At 48.5% G+C, this 12516-nt stretch overlaps 1 protein-coding gene across 1 annotated transcript in view; it reads right to left on the bottom strand.

Annotated features, from left to right (window-relative positions):
• The window catches only part of EEFSEC (eukaryotic elongation factor, selenocysteine-tRNA specific), a 237228-nt gene that overhangs the window by 13136 nt on the left and 211576 nt on the right, over positions 1–12516 (bottom strand). The window lies entirely within an intron of this gene.

Here is a 12516-nt window from a genome sequence, read left to right as displayed (position 1 = left end):
TATATATTCAATACGATCCAAATCAAAATCTTATAGGCTTGGGGCTTCCCTGGTGGCGCCGTGGTTGGGAGTCCACCTGCCGATGCAGGGGACACGGGTTCGTGCCCCGGTCCGGGAAGATCCCACATGCCGCGGAGCGTCTGGGCCCGTGAGCCATGGCCGCTGAGCCTGCGCGTCCGGAGCCTGCGCGTCCAGAGCCTGTGCTCCGCAACGGGAGAGGCCACAAGAGTGAGAGGCCCGCGTACCGCAAAAAAAAAAAAAAAAAAAAATCTTATAGGCTTTATTAAGAGAGAAATTGACAACCGAATTTTAAAATTTATATGGAAAAGCAAAGGACCTAGAAGAGCCAAAATAATCTTGAAAAAAAGAAAGAGCGGAGTCAAAAGATTTACACAGTCTGATTTCGAGACTTTCTATAAAGCTATAGCAATGAAGACAGTGTGATATTGGTGTAAGGATAAACCTGTAGATCGATGAAAAAGAAGAGTGCCAAAATAGACCCACACTTACATGGTCAATTGATTTAAAACAATTTTTTTATTAGAGTATGGTTGATTTACAATGTTGTGTTAGTTTCAGGTGTACAGCAAAGTGAACCAGTTATACATATACATATATCCACTCTTTTTTAGATTCTTTTCCCATATAGGCCATTACAGAGTACTGAGTAGAGTTCCCTGTGCTATACAGTAGGTCCTTATTAGTTATCTTTTATATATAGTAGTATATATATGTCAATCCCAATCTCCCAATTTATCCCCCCCCCGGTTGAGAGGCTTTTTTATTTTTTACAAACGTACCAAAGTAATTCAATGGGGGAAAATACTGCTTTTTAAACATATGGTGGTTGAACGATTAAATATCTTTATGGAAAAAAATGAGTGCCAACCCTTGCACCATACTCAAAAACAATCCAAAAGGGATCAGAGATCTAAACCTAAGAGCTAAAACTTATAAAAGTCTAGGAGGGACTTCCCTGGTGGCGCAGTGGTTAAGAATGTGCCTGCCAATGCAGGGAACACGGGTTCGAGCCCTGGTCCGGGAAGATCCCACATGCCATGGAGCAACTGAGCTCGTGTGCCACAACTACTGAGCTCGTGAGCCACAACTACTGAGCCCGCGCGCCTAGAGCCCATGATCCGCAACAAGAGAAGCCACTGCAATGAGAAGAGGAAGGTAGCCCCCGCTCGCCGCAAATGCAGAAAGCCCGTGCGCAGCAACAAAGACCCAACACAGCCATAAATTAATTAATTAATTAATTAAAAGAAAAAAAAAAAGTCTAGGAAAAAACATTTAAAAAAACCTTTGTGACACTGAGTTAGGCAAAGATTTCCTAACTAGAACACAAAAGGCACAATCTATGAAAGAAAAATAATAAAATAGACCTCGTCTTTATTATTATTATTTTTTTGTTTAAATAGTGTGCTTTAATAAATGGAAATATCTTCATCTAAACAATAACACAAAAAGGCAGGCTGAGCCCTTTGAAGTGGCTTTGTTTCGTCTTTATTATTTTTAAGTCAGATACTTAGTACACATTCTTTATTAGGTTTTTTAAAGTTCTTTCTTGTTTTTGGATTACAAAAGAAATACACCTGTTATTACAATTCAAACAACGCTGCTCACAGAGAACCTTAAGGAATGCATACACGATTATCATATAGGGTTTTTAAAAATACTAATGGGATTATAATATATGTATTATTCTATAACTTGGTTTTCCCCCACTTGAAATAAATTGTGGACAGCGTTCCCCATCAGCACATGCATAGGTAACTCATCCATTTAAAAAGCTACATAACAAGCCGAGTAATGGCTGTATCAAAATCTACTTAACCAGTTCATATTTATGGGTATTAAGCTGTTTGCAGTATTTTTGCTTTACAAATGATGTTGGTACATTTATTTTCTCACGCGCTAGTATTTCTGCATGATCTGTTACTAAGTGTGTGGTTGTGGGTATGTACACTTTACATTTAGATGGCTTCCAGCTAATTGCTCTTGCAGAAAGGCTGTATCAATTTATATCCCACCAATAGTGGAGGAGGGTGCTTACCTTCCCATGGGCTTGCAGTCAATAGATGTTATCACTCTTGTTGCTTGTGTAATTTTTTGTCTGAGTGGCCAGTCTGTTAAATGAACAATGGTATCTCGTTGTTGTTTTTAATTTTCATTTATTTGATTGCAGATGAGGGCATGCTTTCTTTTCATATGTTTATTGACAATGATATTTCTTCTTGAGTGAATGGCGTGTTTTTCTATTGAGTTATTTGCCTTTTTCTTATTGATTTTTAGGAACACTTTGCATATTACAGATATTGACTGTTACTTCCTTATATGCATTGCAAATACTCTCTCCCAGTCTATTGTTTTTCTTTTAAGTTTGTTTATAGCACCTTTAACTATACAGAAGTTGAAACTTCTTTTGTAGTCCAGTGAATCAATCCTTTATATTTTCTGCTTTCTGCATGATGCTTAGAAAAACCCTCGCTACCTTAAAGTTACAAAAAAAAGTTGTTCCTTTTCTTCAAGTATGTAGTGAATTCTTGTGTTTCAACTGTATTGGTGGTGTTTTAACACTTCAGCTAGGTGTTGATTACACAGGTATTTTTTATATTATTCAGGTACTTCTGTGTACCTGAAGTATTTCACAATATGTTTTTATAAAGAAATAAAGAGAGGGGAAAACCAAATAAATATTTGATGGGGTTGCACTGCCAGAAAAAACTCCGAGCCTGGTAAAAACAAACTCGCAAAAACAAACAAACAAAACAAGACTACGTGACGTTATCTCTAAGCCTAAACAATGTTTAATGTCTAGAATCGGCACCGTCAGGAGCTGGTTACTTACTAAAGAGACGAAGAGCTCCAATGCCCACCGCAGACATGGCCATGGCAGGGCGGGCAGGGAGCAGAACCGGGGCAATTGAATTGGCCGCCCAAGAAACTCACGGAGAAGTTTCAAACACGCCACCACTTGGATGGACCTTGACGACATCACGCTAAGTGAAGGAAACCAGTCACAGAAGACAGAGTGTGTGGTTCCACGTACATGAAACGTCCACAGCAGAGACAGAAGGCAGATTAGTGGTTGCCAGGGGCTGGGACTGGGGTGATGCAAATCTTCTAAACTTAGATTGTGGTAACGGTTGCACAACTCTGAACAGACTAAAAGCCACTTACCACTAATCTGCTTTTCCATGTTTTAGCATATATCAGGCCTTCATTCCTTTTTATGGCCAAGTAATAGTCCATTGTATCTCCAGACCACAGTTTGTTGATCCATTCCTCAGCTGATGGGTTGGCATTTGTGTCGTCTCCACTTTGGGGCCATCATGAACATGAGTGCACACGTTTGTGTGTGGACATGTTTTCCTGCGTCTTGGGTGCATACTTAGGAGTTGCGTTGCTCCAATGGCGTAAAGCAGGGGTCCTCAACCCCCGGCCGTGAACCGATACTGGTCCACGGCCCGTTAGGACCCGGGCCGCACAGCAGGAGGTGAGTGGTGGGCAAGTGAGCAAAGCTTCATCTGCTGCTCCCCATTGCTCCCATTACCACCTGAACCAGCCCCCACCCCTGGCCCGGTCCGTGGAAAAATTGTCTTCTGTGAAACTGGTCCCTGGTGCCAAAAAGGTTGGGGACTGCTGGTGTAAAGAATACGGTGATTGGGCTTCCCTGGTGGCGCAGTGGTTGAGAGTCCACCTGCAGATGCAGGGGACACGGGTTCGTGCCCCGGTCCGGGAAGATCCCACATGCCGCGGAGCAGCTGGGCCCGTGAGCCATGGCCGCTGAGCCTGCGCGTCCGGAGCCTGTGCTCCGCAACGGAAGAGGCCACGACAGTGAGAGGCCCACGTACCGCAAAAAAAAAAACAAGAATACGGTGATTCTGTCTCACGTTTCCCAGGGTTCTTGCTAGCAAGCGTTGAGATGTGCTGTGGGTCGTGTGCACTGCGTGGTCACCTCCTCTCCCCTTGCCAGGGTTTGGAAGGCCCGATTACTAAGAAGTAGCAGCCGTGTTCTCCCCCAGCCTTGCCTTGTTATGTGGTACTGCAGGCCGCTGTGCCCATAGTGAGAGTGGACAGAGGGCAGTGGAGGCAGAAACCAGCCCTGTTTCCATGGCTGTTTCTCGCTCTCCCTGTCTCTCTGTCTTGCAGTCTCTGTCTGTCTCTCTCCGGAAAGCCTGTAAGGACCCATCTGCACCCTGGCTGTCACCCACAGCTGGCTTGGCCCCCACCAGGAAGTGGTCTAGGGAGTCTCTCAGGGAGTATGTGAAGAAGCCACGTGGACATCTGGGCCAAAGCAACAGCAGGTGCAAATGTCCTGGGGTGGATGTGTGCCAGGTGTGTTTGAGAAGCAGCCAAGAAGCCAGATGGGCTAGATGTGAGCAAGCCAACAGGATGAGATCCAAGGTGTAACGAGGGTCCAGGTGGTGTGGGCTCCTCGGAGCCAGGAAGACCAGGCTCACATTTTCACAGGGTCCCTCTGCTGCGGTGGTCTGAGTGGACAGTAGGGAATTTGTAGGCTTCCATCAAGAAAGCTAGTGCAGGGCTTCCCTGGTGGCGCAGTGGTTGAGAGTCCGCCTGCTGATGCAGGGGACGCGGATTTGTGCCCCGGTCCGGGAAGATCCCACATGCCGCGGAGCGGCTGGGCCCATGAGCCATGGCCGCTGAGCCTGCGCGTCCAGAGCCTGTGCTCTGCGAGGGGAGAGGCCACAACAGTGAGAGGCCCGCGTACCGCAAAAAAAAAAAAAAAAAGGAAGCTAGTGCAGTAATCCAGGTAAGAATTTGGCAGCTTGGACCAGGGCAGTCAGTAGCTGTGTTGACGCTGGGAAATGGCCAGATTTTGGAATAACAGACTGAAGGCAGGTGTGTGTGTGTGTGTGTGGGGGGGGGGGGACGTCCCCGTGACCTTGGCTCACAAGGTGGCAGAATGACTTCCAAAATGCAAATGTAACGCACCCACTAAGGTAACTCCAGTCCGGTTTTTCCAACTTAATAGTCAATACATTTGTTTCCATGTGATTCAGAAAATATATAACTAGCCCATTGAACCCATCATTTTGTCAGTGATATAAAATTATCTTTTAGTAACAATTTAATTTATAAAGACATGAATTGATTTAAAGAAAATGATCACCGAACAGCACAGGAGGTGAAGAGGTGTGGCAGAAAGCCCTGAAGATGGCAGTGGACGTGACCGTGCTTTGGGGAAGCTCTGGGCACACCTGGGCCTCTCCCTGCGCAGCCACGTGGGACAGTGCCTTTTCCAGGAGTGTCTGAGCTCGTCCACCCTCTGGCCTTTGCACTTCCTCTGTCCAGGTCTCACGTGTCGCCTCCGAGAGTTTTTTGCAAGATTGCTAGTCATTTATTTTTTACATTTACATTTTTAATCCATCTGGAATTCGTTTGGATATATCTAAGCGGGGTCCAGTTTCATTTTCTGCCAGATGGAGGTTCACTTGTGCCAGCACCATTTATTTCACAATCTACCCTCTTCCCACCGAACTGAAATACTACCTTTGTCGTATATTATGTTCTCATGTACACTGGAATCTATTTTTGGATTCTCTGTTCTTTTCCATTGTCTGTTCCTCTGCCAATGCCACATTGATTTGATTATAGTGGCTTTATAGTATGTTCTTATTTCCGGTAAGGCAAAAAACCCATGTTACTCTTTTTCCAATTTTCCGTGGTTATTCTTAGGCATTTATTCTGCCACATAATCTTTGAGGTCATTTTATCCAGTTTTTATTCTAATTTGAATTATGTTAAATTTGTGCAGAACATTTGGGAGAATTGACATTTTTATGGTATTAAGTTTTCCCATCCGAGAACATGGCCTGGCTTGCTCTCTTCCAGATCTTTTTTTTTTTTTAATAAATTTATTTATTTTATTTTTGGCTGCGTTGGGTCTTTGTTGCTGTGCATGGGCTTTCTCTTGTTGCGGGGAGCAGGGGACTGCTCTTCGTTGCGGTGCGCGGGCTTCTCATTGTGGTGGCTTCTCTTGTCGCGGAGCACGGGCTGTAGGTGTGCAGGCTTCAGTAGTTGTGGCACACGGGCTCAGTAGTTGTGGCACACAGGCTTAGTTGCCCCGCGGCATGTGGGATCTTCCCAGACCAGGGCTCGAACCTGTGTCCCCTGCATTGGCAGGTGGATTCTTAACCGCTGTGCCACCAGGGAAGCTCCCAGATCTTATTTTGTAATCTTCCAGAAGATTTAATCCTATTTGTGTCTCTATACGTCTACTTCATGTGCTTCATTTCCATAAAGAACATACAGTTCTGTTTTGTGTTTAAAATTCTGCCAGTTCTTCCTCTGACTGAAGCATCGTGCTTCATATCCATTCACACAACGTCACCACCGCACAGCGTTCCATCCAAAGAAGGGCCCACTCTTGGTTAATCTATTAGCTCGCATCCAGAGTTTCTTTATAAAATTTTTTTTTTTAACTAATGGTGCCTCATGAATATCCTTGTCCGCATCTCTTCTGCTCATGTGGGAGGGTTTCTCAAATGCCCAGAAGAGGAATTGCTGGGTCATGTGCATTTATATCTTCAACTTTACTAGATACAACCAAAGTACTCTGCAAAATACTTGTACCAATTTACATTCCAGCCAAGAGGGCCAGAGAATTCTTGTTTCCCTGTGTTCCAGCCAGTGATGGAATTTTCTCCTCCACTTACCTTCTTGGCAAACTTCTGTGCCTCTCCATCTTTATTTTTTTGTTTTTGAATTTTATTTTATGTATTTTTTTATACAGCAGGTTCTCCATCTTTATTTTTCAATCAAAAAACTTTTTGTTTTTTAATCTTTATTTTTTATATAGGATATATATATGTATATGTGTGTGTATATCTATCCCTATCTCAATCTCCATCTAACTATCATCTGTGTAATTTCAACAGTGATCAAATCTTACACAGTAGCCTTTCTCCTCTCTCTATTCCCAGCCCCACAAACCTAGATCCTTTTGTCGGTGCAACCGTTGTTAACAGTTTCTTCTGTTTTCCATCCAGAGAAATTCTATAAATATGTACACAAATCTGTATGTATCTTCTCTCCTTATCCCCATTTTTAATCACACCAATCTTAGGCTTCTGCACCTAAGGGTGCAGATATCAAATGGATATCAAATGGGATCATTTGATATCCATTACAGAAAGAGCTGCCTTTTTCTTTTCTTTGCTTGCCTTCCTTCCTTCCTTTCTTACTTTCCTTCCTTCCTTTTCTTCTCCCTTTCTCCCCTTCTCTCATTCCCTCCTTCTCTGTTTCTTCCTTTCTCTTTCTCTCTTTTCTTTCTTTTCTTTTTACTTTCCTTCTCTTTCTTTCTTTCTTTCTTTCTTGCTTTCTCCCTTTCTCCCCTTCTCTCCTTCCCTCCATCCCTCCTTCTCTGTTTCTTCCTTTCTTCCTTCCTTCCTTCCGTCCTTTCTTTCTTTCTTCCTTCCTTTCTTTCTCCTTCCTTCCTTCTTTCCTCCCTTTCTTTCTTTCTTCCTTCCGTCTTTCTCTTCTTTCTTTCTTTCTCTCCCTCTTCAGGAGCACAACACTCCACTGTTTGGCTGTATATTTTTAAGAGTCTGTTCCACGTGAGCATCTTTTGTTTCCAATTGTGCCATAATGTACAAGGCTGCAATGAATTTCCTTACAAATTTCACAAGTGTAAGAGCCTATCTATCAGATAAAGGCCTATAAATGGAATTCCTGGCTCAAAGCGTAAGTGCATTTGTAAATTTGATAGTGTCACATTTCCCACGCCACCCTGAGTGCATCAGTTGACACCCGCCAGCTTGTCTCCCCCACCCCCTCAGGAACATAATATGTAACCAGAAGTTTTGATACTTGCTAATACTGATAGGTATAAAATGTTATCTCAAAGTAGTTTTTAATTTATTTATTTTTAAGCATCTTTATTGTGGTACAATCTACACACCATAAAGTTAACTTAAGCATACATTTCAATGAGTTTTAGTAAGTTTATGGAGTTACAACCATCACCACAATCTAATTTTAGAACATTTCTCTCATCCCAAATCTGTCAACGTATTTTTTTTTAAATAAATAAATTTATTTATTTATTTATTTATTTATTGGCTGTGTTGGGTGTTTGTTGCTGCACACGGGCTTTCTCTAGTTGCGTGGAGCAGGGGCTACTCTTCGTTGCGGTGCGTGGGCTTCTCATTGCGGTGGCTTCTCTTGTTGCGGATCATGGGCTCTAGGCACGCGAGCTTCAGTAGTTGTGGCACGTGGGCTCAGTAGTTGTGGCTCGTGGGCCCTAGACCGCAGGCTCAGTAGTTGTGGCACACGGGCTCAGTTGCTCTGTGGCATGTGCGATCTTCCCGGACCAGGGCTCGAACCCGTGTGCCCTGCATTGGTAGGCAGATTCTTAACCACTGGGCCACCAGGGAAGTCCCTGTCAACGTATTTAAAATTTTCATTTCTCTGACTGAGATTAAGCATGTTTTCATTCAGAGACCTTTCTATTTCCTTTTCTATGAATTTTCTGTTCATACCTTTGCCCATTTAAAAAAATTATTTAGTTGGCTGCGCTGGGTCTTAGTTGTGGCGCGCAGGATCTTTAGTTATGGAGGGTTCTTATTTGCAGCATGAGGGATCTAGTTCCGTGACCAGGGATTGAACCTGGGTCCCCTGCATTGGGAGCATGGAATCTTAACCACTGGACCGCGAGGGAAGTCCCTGCCCATTTTTTAATTGTATTTTTTCCTTATTGATTTGCAGACACTCTTTATATATTATGTTCCCAGACTGGGTTAAGTGCCTTTCCTCAAGCAGGCACCTGGGATTCCCATTCCCGTAGATTAGCATGAGCAGAATCTCTTGATGTGCCTGCCTCTCCACCACCCTGCGAGCTGCCTGCACAGTGACCATACCTGGTCTCAGTCCACATCCCTGACCTCTCAGCAGAGGACCTGGCCCAGAGTAGGTCTCTGCAAAAAAGCCTGGGTTCAATATTTGTACATCTGTGGTCTTTCCCCGTTACAGTTCCTATCACAGTTTGTGACAATGTATTAATTGATGTCAAGTCGGCTTGCTCCCTGAGGCAATCCATGGATGGGTACCATAGCCATTGTTTTCAACACTGTATACCCAGGGTCCAAAACAGTGTGGCTTAGCACACCATTTTAAAGTGCCGATTGGACTTATTAACTAACCAATTACTAAGTGGTTTACAGTACCTGGAGGGAGAAAGATATTGGAAATACCCCCAAAGTGTGCAGAGAAGGAAGGCCGAAAGCAGCACAGCCACAGCACCCAGTATTTCTATGAGGGACATGTCCCTGACCCAGGGGCCTGAATTGGGTGGATGGAGACCCCGGGGCCACCAGGGCAGACGATACCAAGTCCCTTATGGCATCACTGTGCAGAATGTGGGCCCAGGGTAGCCAGTTTTTCAAGAGAAGCTGGAAATGAGTCTCTTTATGTGAAATCTCCCACTTCAGAATATCGTTAACAATTAGTTGTTGCATGAGCCCCTGAGACTTGGGCTGCCAATTTTCAAAGGCTGGGCTACAAAACTCTTTTTAAATACATGCTCATGAGTAATTCTCGTAACAACCCCGGGGGCCAACCTGAGGCTCAGAGTAAGAGAGCGACTTGCCTAAGGCCACCCAGCCAGGAGGGGTAGTGTGTGTTGGGGAAGTCCTGGCCCTAGATCCTGAGCTACTTACTTCCAGGAGAGAATGGGGGCATTCCTGAGGAGCAGGGAGCTAATTCTCAGAGCCCTGTGGCCGGGTGGGCCTGGCCTGGTGCCCGATTAGCCCCTGAAGAGGGAGATGGGCAGGTCGAGCTCCACCTGGAAGCCCATTCGGGCTGTGGCCTTCTCTTGGCTCTAGACACCGTGCTGTCCGAGCCCACGCGCAGCAATAAATCATTGTCGCCTCTTGACAACGCTGGTATAATTACCTTGTATTATGAGTGAAGTCTCGGGGGCTTAGGCCTGGGGAGAGAGGCCGGGCACCCTGAGGACGGGGCTGTCGCTGCCCTCATAGGCACAGTGGGCACACATTGCTGGAGGTCTCCGCGGTGCTCTCTCCTCAAGCCCCCGACCCCAGACTTGCAGGCTGCGGCAGGTCAGTGGAGCCAGGCACCCCGGGGCCAGGGCGTGGGTGGTGGGATGGTATAACGGTGAAGAGAAGGTGCCGGGTGCGGCCCATCTGCCCTCATTCCCTTGTCCCCAAAGGATTCCGGCCGCTGGGCTGTTGTGAGGAACAAGACAGACCCCCTCCCCCCAGGGAGCAAGCAGACAAGCCGCTTCTACATTGTGCTAAGTACTCACTATAAAAGAAATACATAGAATAGACCGAGAAAAGTGAGGCAGAGGAGGGCAACACTTCCCTTCGGGGGTGGGGGGTGACTCTGGGTAGAGGTCCTGGGCTGGGAGAGTTCTGGCCCCAAAGAACAGGAAGGAGGCGAGAGAAAGGGACCGGGTCTGAGGGGTCAGCAAGCCCTGTTATGTATGTTCCAAAGGAGTTTGGCTTTTACTCTAAGTTCAGAGGGTACTTCTAATAAATGATTTCTTGCTGCCAACTAAGCTGTGTGACGTCGACAGTTGGCACGTCTATAATTTCCTGCTGATCCATCCATCCTTTCCACAAACGGTTATGGGGCATCTACTGAGGGCCAGCCTGGCCCTGGGGGCACAGCAGTGGCAGAACAAAGCCCCCGCTCTGCAGAGCCCAGCTCCTGGAGGAAGGGACCCCGGTCCACCTCTCCAACCTGGCAGTTCGCACCCCGGCGGCGGTCTCCCCAGACCCCGGTCGGAGACCCGCGGCCGCCAGGTGGCGCTCTGCGCCTGCGCACCGGCCGCCGCTCCGGGGTCGCCGGGCCGAGACCAACCCGCGCCGGGGAGGGGCGGCGGGGGGCGGGGGGGCGGGGGCGGGGCCCGCGCCGCAGGTTATGTGACTTTGGGTTTGACCTGCCTGGAGAAGAGCTAATCCCGCCTTATAATAGACTCGGGGGAGATAGGGAAAATGGCTGCGGCGCTATCTGCGTCGCCATGGGGATCATCGCACACGGGCGGGGCGCGAGCCCGGAAAAATACAGCCTTTGTCGGCGGCGCGTGTCACTCACGGCGCGGGGACCTCTGGCGGCTGGGCTCCGGTCTCTCTTACCCCAGGTGCAGAGCGACGAGGCTCTGGGGCCCCTGGCAGGGCGTCCCACTGAGGCGGGTTGGGACCCCTGGGTGTTGCCAAACTCTTCGGAAGACCCCTCTGCCTCACACACCCCCACACCCCGTTTGGGTCACAAGCACTCCTGTTACACGGCACAAACCACTCCTTCCACTGCGGCGTCTATCACACCCGCACGCACCATTCTGTCCTGGCGGTGGCCAGCTCGTGTGTCCCGCCCCCAGCCCCAAACAGGCACAGGGACAGGCCCCTGCCCCCTGGCCCCGCTAACAGCGCCCCGTAGCACACATGACAGATACACAAGGACACAAGCACCCTCACGCAGATCTGTGCACACCCCAAGCCCCACGCTGGGTGCACACTCCTGGTAGTCACAGGCATGCCCAAGAGGACGCGTGGCCCCGAGCCCCTGTAACACACCCATGCCTGAAGGTACACATACACCCCCGCCCTGGCGGCAGGCGACACCACCTCCTGTGTGCACCCCTAGACGGCGCTGCGGAGGGCAGACTCATGAAGGCACTCACAGTGCCGCCCACACACACACCTGTGCCCGCGCGCTTGCACAGCTGCTCTTTCACACACGTGTCTACTCACCCTGAGGGACATGAATGCCCACACGGTCACGTGCGACACCCCTTCCTCAAGCAGCCTCACCTGGGCCATCCCCAAACAGCGTGAGCGCTCCACTTGTTCGAAGCGCCCGCGTGTACACTAACGCCCTTGCTTGTTCAGTGCCCACTCACTGGCACACCCGCCTGCCCGTCCAAACACGTCGGGCACACCCGGGGGCTCACACTCGGGTGCCGCTGGCAGGCAGGCAGGCAGGCGGCACAGCACCAGGCGCCCGAGTGCCCCCCGCAGACGGCTATCTGCCTGCCCATCAACGCGCGGATCTGCGGTGGTAAATGATGCATTCGATGGCGGGCGCATTTGTTGTGCGCGCTCTGAAAGGGCTCTGATAATCTGGAAGGCAGAGATAAGGAACACCATTTATTCCGCGGCACTTTGGAAACAATTCCCAGCCCTGTACAACGCCATTCTCGGGCAGCCTCCGGGAGCCGGGCAGATAACGATTGGCTATTCATTATCTTCGCCGGGAACAAAGATTAGCCGGCCGAGATGAAAAATTACCCCGGACAGTGGCGCAGCCCCGCGCGGACCCCCCTGCCCGCTGCTGCCGCCCGCGCCTTGGTGCCCCGCAAGGCCCCGCCCGGCCCGCGGGCTCTGCGCTCACGCTCTCCCGGCCCGCCCGACGCCCTGAGTGATCTCGTGGGCTCTCGGCGCGGGGCCCCTGGCTGTCCCTCCGTCTCAGTCTGTCCACCCCGCCCAGCCCATCTTTCGTGTCCCCACTTTCCCCTCCTTCTCTCTG

The sequence above is a fragment of the Phocoena sinus genome, chromosome 11, assembly GCF_008692025.1.
Source record: "Phocoena sinus isolate mPhoSin1 chromosome 11, mPhoSin1.pri, whole genome shotgun sequence".
In the NCBI taxonomy this organism is placed as follows: Eukaryota; Metazoa; Chordata; class Mammalia; order Artiodactyla; family Phocoenidae; genus Phocoena; species Phocoena sinus.
This window is presented reverse-complemented; position numbering and strand designations above follow the sequence as displayed.